Here is an 18,686-nt window from a genome sequence, read left to right on the forward strand (position 1 = left end):
GATAGTGGGAACCTCGAACTATCAGGAGCTGAGTAGCCTGTTAAGGGACAAACAGGCAGGACTGGACGATGATAATTCAGTATGAGTAGTCTGACGAGGATTCGAGACCATCTCGAGACAGCAGATTACAGACGGATTAGGGGTGATCTTGTTGCAAGGAATTCTTTCCTTTTCGGATTTTAGGGTTTTGTGAAGAATGGTCACAACTACCCCGGGAAGGCTAGGGTGTGACTAGGATGGTGACGATGTCACTGGAGTGGTTGGGTGTGTAAGGAATGGTAAGGAGTGATTTCGAGGACGAAATCTAATTTAAGTGGGGGAGACTTGTAACACCCTGTTTATTTATAAAATAAATAAATAAATTTATGAAGATATAGTAGCCCTAAAATCAATAATTTTGTAGCAGGGTGTTGGTTACAGGGAGCTATTTGTCATAATTTGGAAGTTGAGGGTTAAAAGTGTAAGCTCTGGACCCCGTTTATAAATATTTATGAAGGCAGGGACTCCGTGGTAATTATTTGGAATTAATTTTAAACGAAATGATGTGGAAGGGCTGAATATCTCATAAATAAGATATTGGGTGCTGTTTGGTAAATTTTGTACCTAAGATGTAAAGGATTTAAAGCGGAAGGTTTAAATGGTAATTATCAGATTTAATTTGAAGAAGATTTCCAAAGTCAGGGTAGAAAGGGTAAAATTGGGATTACATTTGATAAGATCTTATGGGGAGGGACTAGAATGGTTTAAAAGGCAAAGTTAAATATGAGCACGAGACAACTCCCGTCACCCTTGTTTAAGCCGAGTATATATACATCATAAACTCCCGTTTCAAACCCTAAACCTAAAAGTTGAAGACAGCCGCCATCGCTGGAGTTCTCCAAACACCACCATCCTCGTTCTTCGTCTCCGACGCCGTCGGGGGCTCGTACGACGCCTCCTTCTTCTGTCGCTGTAGCTCCAAGCGATTCGGCGCTCTGGTTACTCTCCAGCCATGGTGGCTACCAACATCTACCACCGCCGGCTACCATAAGGTGGTGGTGTGTGATATTTGTTTAGTATGTGTGTGTGTTTATTTTGAGTATTGTCATTGTGATGTGTAATTTACAATTGGAATAATGAAAGGAAAAATCAAAACACCACCGTGAGGTGGTGGCTGCCGCCTCCTTCCGCCACCGGCCGCCAGGTCGGGTGGCGGTGTGCTTGTCTTGTTGAGTTGATTCGTTTAGGGTGCTTGAAACCCTAATGGGCCCAAAGAAGCTCATATGGGCCCAATGAAGCTTTATGGACTCTATTGGACCCAATAAAACCCTAATAGGCTTGATGACATTCTAGTGGGCTTGATAGGCCCAATAAAGCCCTAAATGGCCTAGAAGCCCAACAAGTTAATAAATGGGCTAGTCTTTGGGTTGGAAACCCTAATTAGGGTTTAGAAAACCCTAATGCAATGAAACCCTAATTTGGGGGAACTAATTGGAACATTCGGGAATTTTTTAATAATTTGGAATATTATATTATAATCATTGGCAAAAATTAATATAAGCAATATCGGACTTAATGGATTAAGTCCTTAGTGGATTAAGTCCCTAATGGGTTAAGTGAGAAACACTTAACCCTAATCATCATTTTACGTGAAACCCTAATTTCACTTGGGTTTATTGTTGGGCCTTTCTATTGGGCCTTGATGATTGGATTATTGTACCATCCAAAGTCAAGCAAGTAGACTAGAGTAATTAATGGGCTTTGAGGAGTTAGGCCCAATTTGGAAAATTGGGCCATAGATGGGCCATAGTTTGGGCCTTAATGATTATATGTGATGTTGGGCCTTAGAATAAAGTCACATAAGGGGTTTGGGCCCAATTTGGAAAGTTGGGCCATATGATGGACTTTGAGTCCTATTCGACTTTGGGCGTATGAATTGGGCCTTGGGCTTGAATAAGCGAAGCCGGGGGTAATATAGTAATTACCCAAAGTATGTATTTGGTTATGTAGTGGAACCCAATCGCTAATTGGGTGATGTTTTGATATTGACAGATCGGGAATATGTCATCCAACAACTGGGGTTTAGTCTGCGGGACTTCAACAATGTGGGGTTGAGTCTTCGGGATTTCAGCAGTATGAGGTGAGTTACCTTCCAGTAGGTGTGGGTCTAAGGCCACAATGTCGGCCCACCAACAGGGGTAGTTGGTAGATAATTGTCTTTGTGATAATTATCTTGGTATGTTTATGTGATATGCTCATATGATATGCTATGTGTGTTAGTGGTAGTAGCAGGGAATAGTTTTTCCCTAACTCGGTCGTTAGGATCAAATAGTAGGTCAGTACCCCAGAAATGCCTGACTGTATGATTATATTATGATATTATATTATAGTGGTAGGGGTGAAATAATCCCTGGTTACCCGTTGAAGGATACCGATGGCGGATACCGGTTGAAAGATACCGATGACAAATACCGGTTGAAAGATACCGATGGCAGTTACCGGTTGAAAGATACCGAAGGGGTATACAGAACCCATGCAACGCTTATCTGTATGTTTATGATATGTTAGTATGTGATCAGTATATTAGTATGTGATTAGTATGTTTATGATATGTTAGTATGTGATCAGCATGTTTATGATATGTCAGTATGTGATCAACATGTTTATGATGTTAGTATGTGATCAATATGTTTATGACATATTATTATGTGATAGTGGTAGGGGTAAAATAGGCCCCGGTTACCGGGTGAAAGATACCGATGGCAGTTACCGGTTGAGAGATACCGATGATGTTATGTGGTATGTGGTATGATGGGGGAACTCACTAAGCTTCGTGCTTACGGTTTACAGTTTTGGTTTCAGGTACTTTGTTCCAAAGGAAAGGAGTCGACTTGGTCGCAGCACATCACACTATGTTTTCCGCACACGAGATCCTTGGGATTATTCTCTGATATGGTTTCATAATATTATATTTTGATTATTCACACTTTGGTTTTATGTAATAACTTAATTAAAAATGAAATTTTTGGCATTGAATTTTGGGATGTTACAAAAAACCTAGTAGATGTAAACGCAAAATAATTTAGTTAAAAAAGAAACAATAGGGAAACTAGATTTAAAGAAGAAACAAATGAAAAAAAGACGAAAAGGGCGCTAAATAAAGATGTTTACGAGTCAGATTTAGCAACATTTTATATACCTATAAATGTACTTCCCATAATAATTGGGATAATGGCTCTGCATTCCAGCATTTTGTTGAGCTTAAATGTATGCTCTGCTCAATTTCACTACAGATGTTGATATTTACCAGAAAAATAATCGATATTAAAAGGTAGAAAAACAAATGTGTTTTGGGGATCCAAAACCTATTGTTCGAAAGGTAGTTGGGGATGCCGATTTAGGGTTAAAACTCTTTCATATTTTGGTCATGTTGGTGGTAGTGATATTTATCAGATTTTCCTAGAATTCTGCGTCCATGGAAAATCGAAATTAGATAGAGAATAAAAAAGATAAAATTTAACCTGGGACATGAAAAGGCAAAAAATCAAATCGCCTACAACCTAGAGTTGATACTTACCGGAAAAACAATCGATCTTGAGTGCGGGTGTTAGGGTTTTTAAAGTAATTCTTGAAGATAATCAATTAAAATTTTGAATTAAATGTGGGATGATGGTGGTAACAAATTAGATAAGGAGAATGTAACTATACCACCTTAAGAGCAAATCAGATTTTTAGTTTTCAAGTGCATAAATTCATTATACAAATTGCATTTAGTCATGTACCTCTTAAAATTACTAAATTTTCATAACATATATATATATATATATATATATATATATATATATATATATATATATATATATATATATATATATACACACACACACACACACACTAGCCGTTTACCCGTGCTAAGCGACGGGTGCGAATAGTTTTTTTAGAGTTTAGTTTCGAGAAGCAATTAGTTCTCTTGCACAAAGAGTTTACTACATTTTAACTAATTAATGACATCATATCACCTCCTTAGTCGTTCATGTGGCAAAACATGTTTTGGCACTCTACTACATAAACATATGGACCCATCACACCAAGTATGTGTCAGATGGAGATAATTGATAAATATGTGTTTAAAATCGAGTTGTGCTTCTATCTTGGTGAATAGATCTGCAACCAAGGAATTTGAAATTAAGGAGGTGCGAGACAATAAGATCCCTTGTCTCCATTTCTATTTATACTTGCAACGGAGGAACTTAATGTCTTAATGGAGGCGGTATTTGAATTGTCATTCTTCTACAAAACAATTATACGTCATGTTATAAGACTTTCATATCATTATAAATTTCAAATTTTGTTCATTTTCACTCATCCAAATGAAAAAAATGAAAAACATGATTTATTCGATAAAAATACATTGTTATTGATTCAACATATGTGAAGGCTTGAGTGGTACAAATTAAGAATAAAAAAGAATAAATAGTAACAATGACAAAATTATCCAAAACAGTCAAAATGAGAACCACAAAAAAACCTCCAATTTTTTGTCTTTTACTTTTTCATATTATTATTAGTTCTTTTCCCTTCCTTTTTAACACGTCCATTTAAACAAAAATAACTTTTTTTTTGTCAAAATGGTCAAATTGACCATTTTGGCCACAATTGTCATTTTTACAAAAATAATTATACATCAATTTTTAAGACTGTAATGTTATTATAAACTTCTCTTTTGTTCTATTTTTACTCATCTAAATGATAACAAAGAACAAAAATTGTCAAATATACTAAATTGATCAAAAAGTATAAATGGTAATTTATTGTATAATTACTTAACCATGGACCATTTCTGTTATAATTCATTCAATAAAGCACGTTGCTATTTGTTCAACATATGTAATTTAAGTGGTCTAAATTAAGAATAAGAAAAAAAAATTGTAACAATGACAAATTGTCCAACCCTTTATCACACGGATTATAACCTAGTGTTATTATAAACAAATAAACAAATAAACAAAACTATAGCAGTAAGAATCATTATAAAATCTAAAATAAATAACCAAGGCACCCTAAACACATACATCTGGTTTAAGTTGCATCCCTTAACAAATTTCTCAGCTTCTTTTAGACGATCAACTTGTGCATAAAAGTCCACAACACAAGTTTTTATTGCTTGTGTTCGCCGTCTTTACCTCCTCCACCACAACCTAACATTATCATCACTGTTTTACATCAACACCAACTCCTGTGACTCTTTGCCCTTCAACATCAACTAACATTTTACCTTAAGTAGCTCCATCTCCTCTTTTTTCCACTTGATCTGCATCCATTCCATCACAGTGACCTAATCCTGCCAAGTTTTATTCCTTAAGAATTTTTGCATGGATGTTAGATAAAAATGAAATATGTAGGTACCGTAGGATGCATGTGTATCTAGAATGTCAAATAATGCAAGTAGGATGCAATAATAAACAAACCATGAAAATATGTTTCCTTTTCTTACATTTAAAGCTTTAAGGGGTAAATGCAAGAAATACCACCCTACTTTCATACTTTTCCTGTTATAGCATTGTTCTTCAGATTACATGGTTGTTTCTTCTAATGGACCTAAACTGATAACATTTATGGGCATAAACTTGACATTAGACAACCCCTTTAGGCCTTAATCTATAACCCATTCGTCATCTTACCCGTCATCAAAGCAAGTAAGTTGTTATTTCTTGTAATCTAACTTCCAACTTCACATTTGTCATTATCTACTTCATGTGAATGAACTATAAAAAACAGAACACTAAAGTAACACTAAAAGTGTTAACTTTTTTAAATTCCCAATTGAAAAGTAACATCATTTTGAAAGAATAATAAATGGGGTGAAAGAGTAAAATGATTTACTATTTAAAGTTAATTAGGCTATTTAAAAAAAAGTTGGCTTCTCTTGGTCCACATATTTGGTAACAGAACCAAAGCCATTAGAAGCTTTGTACCAGCCAATGTTTTGAAAACCGGACCGGACATCGAACCGGCCGTCTTACCGGTTCGATGGTTCAATTGGTTCGACTGGTCGAACTGGTTCCAAAAACCAGATGAACCAGATAACGTCATATATATATATATATATATATATATATATATATATATATATATATATATATATATATATATATATATATAGACACACACACACACGATTTAAAATAAAACAACACATTTAAGTTTTAATATATTTTCTAATATATTAACTAATAAAACATCACGATTTATGTTCTAATAAGTTTATACATCCTTCTAAAAAAAATAAAATAAAATAATAAGTTATATGTTAATGTGGAAGAGGAATATTCATGGAGTATTATATATACTATTAATTGTTAAAATCTTGAGGAACTAGAAACTTCGTCAATTCTCATTTCTGCCACTTTTTTTTTCCTTCATTTACTACTTTGGCCACAGACGTTCTGATTCTTTTTTGCTTTGTTATTATCACACACAACTTTTTTGACTTCCTTATTTTGCCACTAAACTTCTATTTCTCCTTTTTCTCTCGCACAAACCCCCCATACACAAACCGCCATACATTTTTCCATCGTTATCTTAGTTTTTCTCATACTTCTTATCAAACATTTTTTTTACCACCGCCTTCCCTCACCAATGCAAGAAACCCTTATCCGCTGTTGCGTTCTTATTCACGTAGGTCTCAAATTCCTCCATCATATTCCACCGCAACCACCGTTATTGTTATTCAATCAGCTTCTTCTTCCGTTCAGATGAAGAAGGTGGATATGTTGTAGTGGTTTCTGGGTTTATGAAATCGAAGTACACACCTGAAATCGGCGTTAAGAGGGTGCGGTGGTGAGGAGCATCGGTACTAAGGGAGCAGAATTTCGACTCTGAAATTGAGATTAAGGGTTTAGGTGTTTGTCTAGGGTTTCATTGATGTGTAAAAGGTTTGAATCCTATTTTTTTAATTTTGCCTTTTGCCCTCTCCTTTTGCTTATTAACTGCTGCTTACATATCACGCTTGATGTTTACAGCCGCCACCATCACCTTGCTTCACCGCTATGAAGATCGAAGGCATACTACAACCCAAGAAGTGGCAGGTATTAAATGAAATCCAAACAATTTAGGATGATTTTCTTTAAATATGTTCTTACTATTCATATTAATTGTTCTTCTTCTTCTTCCGTGCAGTCAAAAATCATTGATAAATGTTTCAGATGCACTCATCGTCGGACCAGTCACTACCGCCCACGTCTTTTTATCTAGGGTTCATCAATCAAATTTCAATCTGAAGGGGTACATAGGAATCGTATGAATCACAACCAGACATACGACTAATGAGGTTCGCCGAGTATTTTGGTCGAGCATTTGCTTCCTTAAACGCGTCTCAGTTCCCATGGATGAAAACTCTCAAGGAGGCTTCCGTCGAGAAGATGATTGATGTAAGAGCATCCTCTTCCTTTTTATTACTTTTAAATTTCACTTTTTAAGCTTATGAGAACCTACCTGCTTTTAATGATCTAGAAGATTTTCCAAAGATTCATCATCGTACATTTGGATTTTTGTTTCTCTATATTCTAAGCTTTACTTTCTAGAGGAATATGCTACTGATGAGTAGGAAACTCCTTTTTAGACTGATTTAGTTGACTTTATGCAAATCCCTTTTTCACATCTTTCTAAAGATGTTTATAGGACATCAGCAGACTGGCTTAACCACCAACTAGTAGATGCTCTTGGGTCCTTTGTTGTGTGGTCCTTAGATAACATACTTTCAGACGTGGCTCTCCATCAAGGGGGTATCAAGGGTTCAAAGAAGGTGGTTCACCAAGCACCTTCAAAATCTCAGGTAAATGGTTTATGAACAATGGTATAAACTATGATATGTTTAACAATGATGATGTATAGATCTTCTCCAACTAGAATTTTTTTTATTCAAAAACGAGCTTTTCCTTGAAACATGACTGATGTTCAATATTGATCAAGCATCATGCAATTATCATGATAGTTTGCCATATTTGTGGTTCGAGCAATGGTACTAAGGCGTAAGCCTGATGTTTTAATCGGCCTTCTTCCAATAATAAAAGAGGGTTCTAAATATCAAGGTCAAGATAAGCTTCCAGTTCTATTATAGACTATCACACAGGTAACTTATTAATTCATTTAATATCTTCTGGAGGATAACAATCAAGTTCAATAAGATTTGATTTTGTATAGTCCTGTCCATAGTTACCAGAAACGTCGAAGTAGTGGTGTACCACATACCGAAACGCCCTGTATCCAATCGATTAGAAATCGCTCCGGTACGTGATATATGAACGTACCTCAAAATTTATACAGACGACCCCAATCGCGATCGAAATCAAACCTAATAGCGATCCCAATCGAACCAATTAACGTTCTTGGAGTCTAAATCGATCGTATCCGGAGTCAAAATCGAGCATCCCTGAAGTCAAAATAGAGCACACGTAAAGTCGATTTCTTGCTTCCGATCGGGTTTTATGCATCGACTGAATGTCAATTTGGGCGGGAGATAAGCCGCGTTTCATAGAGGCGGTTCGATTTCTCCAATCGTTGACTAAGCTAGATATGATGGATCGATCATCGATTCCTAGACTTCTCAATTTTAATTTCACACTATAAAAGTGTAAATTGCAAATCTTTGAGATTAGTATATATAGACCTTGTATTCTTGCATTGGACATTCAAACTCAATTTCCATTTCAGCTTCTTGCCTTCAATTTCGATTTTAGTTATATCTAATTTTCTAGTTTCCACTTTCCACTATAAATTGTACATCCCATTGTGAAGAATGGCATTTGGAAGAAAAAAAATTCAGAGTCTCAGCCAACTCATTCTGACAGTGAAACAGAAGGCACTCACATTAGTGAGACCCAAGATCAAACAACAATCCATGTTGATGATGAGGTTCAACAAACAGCCCCAAAAAACAATGTTGAGAAAGATCGAAGAAAACCTCTCCATGAAGAAGTTACATATGAAGAAGTTCCTGGAAACAACAAGAATAGTGGAGGTTCTAAACGTTGGACCTGTAACCACTGTAAAGGCAAATATACCAACTCTTATACTAGAATCCATGTTCATTTTTTTGGACCTCCTGCAGGGAAAACGACTAAGATCAAAAGGTGTCCGGTTCTTGTTAAAAGTAACCCGTATTATGACATTCTATATAATAGGGTGAAAGAAGCGGAAAAGAATGGTGTTGTTGCCAAATCATTGAAGAATTCGTTGCTCTCAAAAAACTCAGCGCCAAAAAGAAGGATTGAAGATGCATTTAAGATGCTCGAGAGAGAGGAGGTTGACATGAAGATACTTCGAGGCTTGTGTGCTAATGGAATTCCCTTTAATGTGTTACGAAACCCACAATTCATTGAAATGATTCAAGCTATTAAGAAAGCACCGGAAGGTTACAAGCCACCTTCATATGAAAAAGCTAGAACTTCGTTGCTTGATCAATGTGTGAGAGATGTGGGCAAAGAACTTGATCTGATCAAAGACACGTGGTGAATGCAAGGAGTATTTGTTATCTCGGATGGTTGGTCTAATGTAAAAAATGAACCGCTTATAAATGTTATTGCACAAAATTCATGTGGTGCAACTTTTATGCACACGGAGGCCTTTTCGGGAATTGAGAAGACGGGGGTGGAGATTGCTAAGTTTCTTCGACAAGCTATTGAGGAGATTGGTCCAAGTAGTGTTATTCAAATTGTAACCGATAACGCGGCGAATTGCAAGGCGGATGGACGGGAAATACAGAAGGTATATAAACATATTTCCTGGTCCCCTTGTTGTGTACATTCTTTAAATTTGATTTTTAAAGACATGGCGAAGCAATTTGACTGGCTGACCGATACATATAACATACGGAAGGGTATTGTCACGTTTTTTTTAAACCACACACATGCCTTAGCTTTCTTTAGAGACAACTCGAAATTGCAATTGTTGAAGGTTGCACAAACACGATCTGCATCGCATTACATGTTGTTGAAAAGACTAACCGAGTGTAGGGAAGCACCTGCTACTACTATTGTTGTCAACTCGTGGCGGGAATGGGTCAACAAGGTGGATGAGCACACTCATGGACTTGCTAATAAAGTGGCAGATACAATTAAAGATGAACATTTTTGGGATGATATTTTTCACATTTTAGCTGTCACAAAACCTATCTTTTACATGGTAAAGTTTTATGATGGTGAAGGTCCGAAAATGGCAGAAATATATGAACGAATGGATAATATGATGGGTGAAATCAAAGAGGCTATGTCTATGAGGGACAATAAATTCTCAATGTATTACAATAAAGTTGAAGAAATTGTGCTCGAAAGGTGGGACAAGATGACTATCCCCCTTCATTGTTTAGGATTTGCTTTAAATCCTAAATATTATGACAAGCATTATCTTGCAAAGTTGACACCAGGAGGCATGAAAAGAAATCCTCCCAACAAAGACAGAGAAGTAATTGTTGGTGTTTTGAAAGCATTTGAAAAAATATCGGAGAGTGAAGAAGAAGAGAAACAATTGAGAGAGCAATTTGCAACCTTTCACATGAAGAAATGAATTTATTCATTGGCCGGGACACAAGCTGATGCGGTGACTATGGATGCGATTGATTGGTGGGAAACATATGGAGCGGAGACTCCGGATTTGGCGGACGTGGAAAAACGAATCCTCTTGCAGCCGATTAGTAGCTTTTTAGCTGAGAGGAATTGGAGTACATACTCTTATATACATAGCATCAATATTAGACTTTTGTATATTCACTCTAATATTAGACTTTTGTCTCGGTTTTTAGAATCTTACAAAGTCAGACCCAACAAAAAATGGGACATCAATCCGGAAATTGATCACATTGAATGTTCAAGTGCTCGTCTAGAAGAAATGGTGTGGGAGAACCTTGATGATGAAGGTGTGGAGAATGAAAGAGGAAAAAGAAAGTGGATAAACTAGTTTATGCCTTTATGGTATTTTAATATTTTTGTTATTAAGTATTATGATGAAGTAATTGTGGTATTTCTTTTGTTTCTGTTTTGATAATTGGTAGTTTTGTTATGAAGTATTTCATGTTATAACTTTGAAGTATTAAATTGCTAAGTAATAGAATACATAATTACATATATTTTATGAAATGTCTTAGAACTATGCACACTGTACCGGAATATACATTACATTGTACCGGTTCGTACCGAAATGAGCCTCCCCCGGTACCCGATACAGTAAATGCCACGAACCCCGTACCGTACCTCGTTCCCCGTACCGTACCGCGTTTCGGGTAACTATGGTCCTGTCAAGGGGACCTGGTTGTGGGGCTTTTCATGTGGGTGCATTTGCTCTTGCCAATAGTCAGCAGTAAATTAGGTGGTAATCCTCAATCCAGAGACCTTATTTTGCAATTGGTTGAGAGGTAAGAAACATTTATATTATTGTACTTCCACTTTTTTGTTTTATGTATTATATTTATAGTATCCAATCTTTATTTCTTTCTATTACAACGTTGTACTTTCATATTCTTTTCTTATCAAGACAGGTACTTTGAAAAATATATCCAATTTATAACATTGTATTTTTTTTCCAAAGTACAATGTTGTAATAGGAAGACCTGAAAGTAAGATTTTATAAGAAAAAAATCTATAAACATACACTGTTATTTCTTTCATTTACCCTTTATTTAGTCAATTGCTATAAATTGTAACATATTTTTAATCTTAGTGCAGGTAAGGTGAGTTTGGTCATCAAATATCTTTGGATATATTGTTTGATTACTTTTCTGTTTCGGGTTGATTTGGATGTCAATCTTCAACTCAGTTATATGTTCGATGCTGAACCACAGAGGAAAAAGATGAGGTATGTTATTACGCACCCCTAATACACAAAAAATCAATTATGTGATGAATCTCATAACTTTGTCATTGTGGTTATTAGGAGCTTCGACAGGAGAGGCCTCTTCAATGTTCAGGGGCAAATCTTACTTCTAACAGCAAAAAATTACAAAACCGGTCCCGCCTAATAGAAGATTTAGAGATTATTCCAAATATTTATAAAGGAATGATATTGTTTCTGTTTGGTGTTAATCTCAGATTGTTATGACCTGGGATCTAGACCTCGTGACAGGGCCAGTTTTAGTGCTTGAAAAAGCTGTGAACTCCCCTGTAACCTAGCCTCCTGTTTGTAGGAGACTAAACTAAGTTATTAACCTAATATTACTCTATTGATTGTTTTCAAATTCCAGCATATCTTATTTCATGAATGACTACCCTTTAAATAGGGATAAACAAAAGACCCAAATCAGGAAACAAAGACTCTAAAATCGACTCAAATAATAAAAGATCCTAATTGCCAAAATTAAAAACGGAAACAAGATAACTTCCTATAATATAAATAGTTATCATCTATTAACTTAAAGACCTATCAAGTATGATTCATAACATTACTCCCTTCCTTTGCATTGAGCTTGTCCGCAAGCTCAAAACCTGGGTACGTGTTGGTAAAAACAGCACGATCATCCCAAGTAATATCTTCTTCATCCTCCAACATGAAACCAAACAGTTTCGCACACTTATGGCCAATCGAGAACATCTCATCACAGTTAAAGCATAATCCTTTTGCTCGCCTTTCTGCCATCTCTGTAGCCGTAAGCCGTTTCAAAGTCGGGTTCTGCACTTCAGATTTCACTGTTTCGGCTCCACCACCTGCTTCTTCTTGGTTTTTGCTTCCTGCCGAGGGTTGATTCCCAGTTAATAGAGGTGCTCCAAAACTCCTTAGTCGTCCCTCCTCCGCAAGTTTGAACTCAATCTGTCTGGCTAGGTTCATAGCATAATATAGTGTGATGGGTCTAGCAAACTCTACTTCATAACGGATAACATTAGTCAAACCTGCACAAAAATGCCAAATGCTTTGCTCCGGAGTCACACTTGTTGTTCGCCCTAGCAACAACTCAAAATAGTCCTCTACTGTACCTGTTTGCCTTAATCGAGTTAACTCGCCTAACGGGTTCATGCTCATCGGGGGTCTAAATCTGATTTCGCACTCTTCTGAGAACTCAAACCAATTCAAGCGGGTCTTCATTCTTTGCAGGTTATGGTACCACCCACTAGCCTGACCTTGTAGTGAAAAGGTGGCCTGCCTAACCCAAGCTTCAGTAGGGGTCTGTTGTTCTTCAAAGAAGTCTTCACATCTTTGAAGCCATTCGACTGGATTACCCTTCCCATCATAGGTGGGAAACTCCATCTTGGCGAATCTCAGTACTCTTCCCCCACGGTATCCCATATCTTCCGTCTCTTCCCAGTTTTTTGGTGCCCCCTGATCCATTATGTTTGACCCTTCTGGTTTGAGGGAATTCAAATGGTGTTTGAAAGGTTGGTGTTCACCTGTCCGCCATGATTCAAAAGCCTTGCTTAATCCTCTTTCCGCTCCTTCCCGGATGACACCCTTACCTTTTCTAGTAAAGCCTCCTTGGTACAAAAACATACTATTTGGATTGGCATCAAAGGTGGCGCCACGTCCTCTTCCACGTACCTGTTCCGATGGGTCATCAAATCTATCAGACTCGAACATGTTGTCCACACTTTCATCATCATCTTCTTGTCTGTTGGATTTGTTTTGGGTTAGGGTTTGCAATCTCTCTTACATCGCTGCTTGCTTGGTCTGCAAGGCTGTCATAGCCGCCTTTAAATCATTGGTTCGTGTCTTTAAATCATTGTTGCTTTGTGTTTGTTGGATCATGAATGCTTCCAATTTCTTCATCAGCTCTTCATGTTGTGTCGACATCACGAGCGGCTCTGATACCAAATTTGTTATGACTCGAGATCTAGACCTCGTGACATGACCAATGCTAGTGCCTGAAAAAGCCATGAACTCCCCTGTAACCTAGCCTCCTGTTTGCAGGAGACTAAACTAAGCTATTAACCTAATATTACTCTATTGATTGTTTTCAAATTCCAGCATATCTTATTTCATGAATGACTACCCTTTAAATAGGGATAAACAAAAGACCAAAATCAGGAAACAAAGACTCTAAAATTGACTCGAATAATAAAATATTCCAATTGCCAAAATTAAAAACGGAAACAAGATAACTTCCTAGAATATAAAATACTTATTATCTATTAACTTAAAGACCTATCAAGTATGATTCATAACACAGATTGACGTATGGAATCTTCAAAGTTGGTAGACAACATTCGTTACTATTCAACTATTCATTAATTTTTCATTTTTCATGTTTATGCTTATTTGATTTAAACTAATCATTAACGATTATTGAATAATGATATTTTGTATTATTGGATTTCAGGTTAGATTTCCTCTGCTCGATAATTGTTTTACGGTAGCACAAGAGAATTTTAAGGATGTCATTAAAGAACACTGGTGCACACAGAATCAATTTGAATGTCTCTTCAAAGCTGATTAGGTTTTTTTTTTCTTTTTCTTTTTTCTTTATATAAATATACATTTAAAGAAAAGTGTAAAGTTGTGAGGTAACTTTTACTGGTAAAGAAGTTGTGTAGGTTTCATGTAAGAACAACAATGATTCAAAATCGTTGAATTAGATTATCTGATGAAATACATATAAGAAATGGGTGTGACTCAGCAGTCAATAGTGTTCGAGGCTCCTGAACTACAATTCAAAAACTTGTCAGATGTGATAACAACTGCTTTTTCTCTTAATAAGCCCATATATTCAGACCTAATAACAGATATAAAATAATTCAGTTTTTTTGTTTGATGGAATTCATTATTTCCATGGGAGGATAGAAAGAATTCAATTCCATCCTATCTTTTCATTGAAAGACCAAAGTACCCTTACTATACTTTAAAAGATGATATAACAAGTCAAACCGGTTATTTTGGAAAAATATATGAAAATTTTCTTGTTTGATTGAAAAAAAGAAAGTATTACTTTTGTTTGTTTGTTTATAATCTTTTACTCTAAATAATATGTTGCTGCGTTAAAATACATTCTTTCCTAAATTTCTATGTAAGCCCTATCCAAAGACCCATTGTATGTTAAATATGTCTTTATCAATATAATATTATGTTGTAGTACATCATACAACCTGAAAGAAGAAAAAATACAGTAACCCAACGCCAATGGCGTGCATGATTCCCATCAAGTTAGTGATTGTTTTATGTTGAAGACAACCATCTCACATATCCCACATCGGCCAAAACACAAAAGTAAGAGGGATTAGGAGTTCTATAAAAGGAGTGGGTTACTAAGGAATTGAAAAAAAGCCAAGCATGCACTTTAGTATAAAATCGTGGGTCCTTTTGGATTTTTCTTTAGTACAATTTTATTTATTTTGTTTTATTAAAAACCACCAGTTTTTCCAGTTTGATCAAGCCGGTTTTCACCGGTTTTTGGTTGAACCGCCGGTTTTTTCCGGTTTGATTCATAAGCGGTTTTTAGGCCTTAAAAACCGGAACCATGGCCGTTCCCGGTTGAACCGGGCGAACCGGCCGGTCCGGTCCGGTTTTCAAAATCATGGTACCAAGTGCCCCCTGAAATAATTCATAAAGGAAATAAATTGGTCATCTATAAAAATATGTTGAAGATATAGTCATTTTCAATGATATGCATAAATTTGTCTATGAATCTATTTAAGGTGACATGATTAAAAAAGCTTTACATGGACAAAAACTATCATCTAAAAAAAGAACCATTTGCTATTTTTCATTAGATGGTAACATCTAAAATCTAACATTCCATATGACACCATTTGATATACAAATTTGAAATATTCTCTATAAAATCCCTCATTCACATATTGTATGACTTTGTAATCATCAAGATTCTCATTTGGTACTCTGGTAGCCATGTGTACATAATACATGTGATTTTTGTTGGAATTCTATTATAACATTCCGTTATGAAACCAGACCCCTCAATACTAAGAAAACTTAAAAAATTCAAGGTATTTTCAAGCTTTTTTACTCGATGAACATTCTACAAACTCACTTTTCTAAAAATATTATGTGTGGTTGTAGCTATCGAGTTATAGAGTAGGTAGGGGATGATTGGATTGGTGGGGAAGAAGGGCGAAATGCACAACAAAGAGATAATTCTCACTAAATCACATCATATCATATATCCAACTTAATCGTATAATAGTTTAAAAATATCTGTAATAACAAATTTACCTTGTAATTTTGAGCAAAATGACCATGTAAAGCTCGATGAAGATGAAATCACCCATTTCAAGACCTATAAACACAAACAAACTAACACACACATCTGGTTAAAAAAACTATAAACACAAGATTCCATTAACAATACAATCAAGCTGAGAGATAATTCAAAAGGAACCGATATTTGAAACTCAAAAGAGACATACAAAAAAGAACATAGATATACATGTAATTCCGTAGATCTCGAAATGGATGATAACAGACTAGAAGAAAAACATGGATGAAGGAAAACAAGGGAAAATGGGGACACTTGTAATAATAAATGTGATTATAAAACAAAATCTTCACCATTTTTGCTGCTTCGTCACACTTATTTTTTCTTCCTAATCTGACTGTGTTTTTTTCTTGATATCCATAGAAATGTTAAAAAAACATGGGATCCAACAATAATACCTCATATGAAACTATGATGAACTACCATTCCTTATGACTTCAATGTTGTGTGACGAATTCACTTCCCCCTGTCATAAGCCAAGCATCATTCAATCATATAATAAATCCAGTTGGGTTTCAATTTATCATTTGGTTTTCAATTTACTGCTAGAGTTTAAATTAGGGCTTTGTAAATCAGAAGAGAACATAAGAAGAATGGAAAGATATTAGAGATGGTGTACCAGTAAAACCATTTATATGGGTTCACAAGGTGAGTTTTCACGGTCAAAAACCTAAATCAAACATGCATATGAAAGTCAATGGTGGGGGCTCACAAGGGTGGTGATGCGAGGTTTGTCGGCAGTTGGAGAGGAGTGTTCGGTGCTTGTGTTCGTCAAATGTGGCGGTATTTTTCTTGGTCAATGGTGGTGTTTGGCGTGGTATTGATGGTGGTAGATCGAGAAAGAAGAGACAACGAAAAGACACAAGTCTTAGGGGGTGTTTGGCTTAGCTTTTCACAGCCAAAAGTCCTTTTTGGAAAAGAAAAAAAGGCAAAAGATGTTTGGCAAACTAGTTTTAAAAGACACTTTTGAAGTTTTTACATAAGGAAAAGGAACTTTTTGGAAAGTCAAGAAATCCTGACTTTTTGTAACTTTTCCAAAAAGAACTTTTGAGGTTTGAAAAGCTAAGCCAAACACCCCCTTAAACCTGTTTGGTAGCTTCCCCAAAGTCATCAGATACTTTTACAACTGTTGCTCCTTTGCCAAAGGCAGATTTCATTTTCACCTACACCAAAAAAAACCAAATTCATATTAATACAAAATTCAAAAACAATGAAATCGGTGATATTTTAAAGGATTTCAGATTTTAGTCTAAAGAAGAAGACATTGGGAGAGAATGAAAGCTTTTCAGTTGCAGGTGGGTGTACGCTAATAATATATAAAATGTATTCCCTCCTCACCGATTCAATTGGCCGAACTTTCAGGAATACTAGTTATATTTGAGAAATTCAATTAGAAGATAAGAGTCGAAGACTTATTGACTTATTCAAATTCTGCCTAGTTCAATAACCCGATAAGATCTATTTTTCTGTAATGCATAAAATTGTTGTATATTATGCTTTAAGGACTGTACCTCTTAAAATTCAGCATTTAAGGGTAAATGCTTATTAAGGTATAAAGATATACTAGATTATAACCCGCGTTAAACGCGGATGAACGCATTACAAACATACAAATGTCTTTGGAATTTATTTATTATTATTTAAATATTATTTGTTTTTTTTTTTTAATTCGAAGTATACTTTGTTTTTTTAGGGTTATGAGCAAAACCAATATAACTTCGATTGTTATTTTAGGGTTATGTCCGGCAATATATAATTTTATTGAGTTCTAAAAACTATAAAAAAAATTATTAACAAAAAATAGTAACATGAACAATTTCTATTATTTATAGCAACATACTTTCAAAGTACGTTGTTATTTTTGCTCATTTATGTTATCAACATGTGTATTACACAGATTTTAACCTATAAATGGATCTTAAAATTATATTATGTTCTATAGGGCATAATTATATTAAATGTCCTAGCATACATAACATATATCAAATATTAAAATAAAAGTATATATTAATTTAAAATAATTAGTATAACAATCTAAAAAAACTTATATCTCTTATTAAATTTAATGAAAGCATCTGTAATTGTGAGGTTTGTCTAATATGATATGGTAATAAATCAAAAGTAAACAATGTCCATTTACTGAAGATATGGAAATAACAGTTTTGCCAACACCTTTTGCAAATAGAGCTGTTAAAGCATCTATAACAGTCCTCATGATTATACAAATAATGGAATCAAAGAATATTGGTGAAGACAATAACGAATTAAAGTTGGTTAACAAATATAGAGATATAATTAGAAAACATGTGTCGTGATTTTATATTAAATAAAAATATATATCAAAAATAGATGAATTAAATCCTTTTCAATAAGATTAAAGTAAATGATTGTTTCTAAATTGATAATGGTACATGATTTTGAAAAGATTTAAAGATAATATTTACTTATTAAACGATTTAATCATAAATGTCAGCATTAGATATATTGAAACATGATAAATATACATATAATTATTTTGGAA

General features: G+C 35.1%; 1 pseudogene; it reads left to right on the forward strand.

The window, feature by feature from the left end:
- Positions 1-7,028: 7,028 nt before the first annotated feature.
- LOC111909523 (uncharacterized) lies at positions 7,029-11,989 on the forward strand (annotated as a pseudogene).
- Positions 11,990-18,686: the final 6,697 nt, after the last annotated feature.

The sequence above is a fragment of the Lactuca sativa genome, chromosome 3, assembly GCF_002870075.4.
Source record: "Lactuca sativa cultivar Salinas chromosome 3, Lsat_Salinas_v11, whole genome shotgun sequence".
Taxonomy (NCBI): Eukaryota; Viridiplantae; Streptophyta; class Magnoliopsida; order Asterales; family Asteraceae; genus Lactuca; species Lactuca sativa.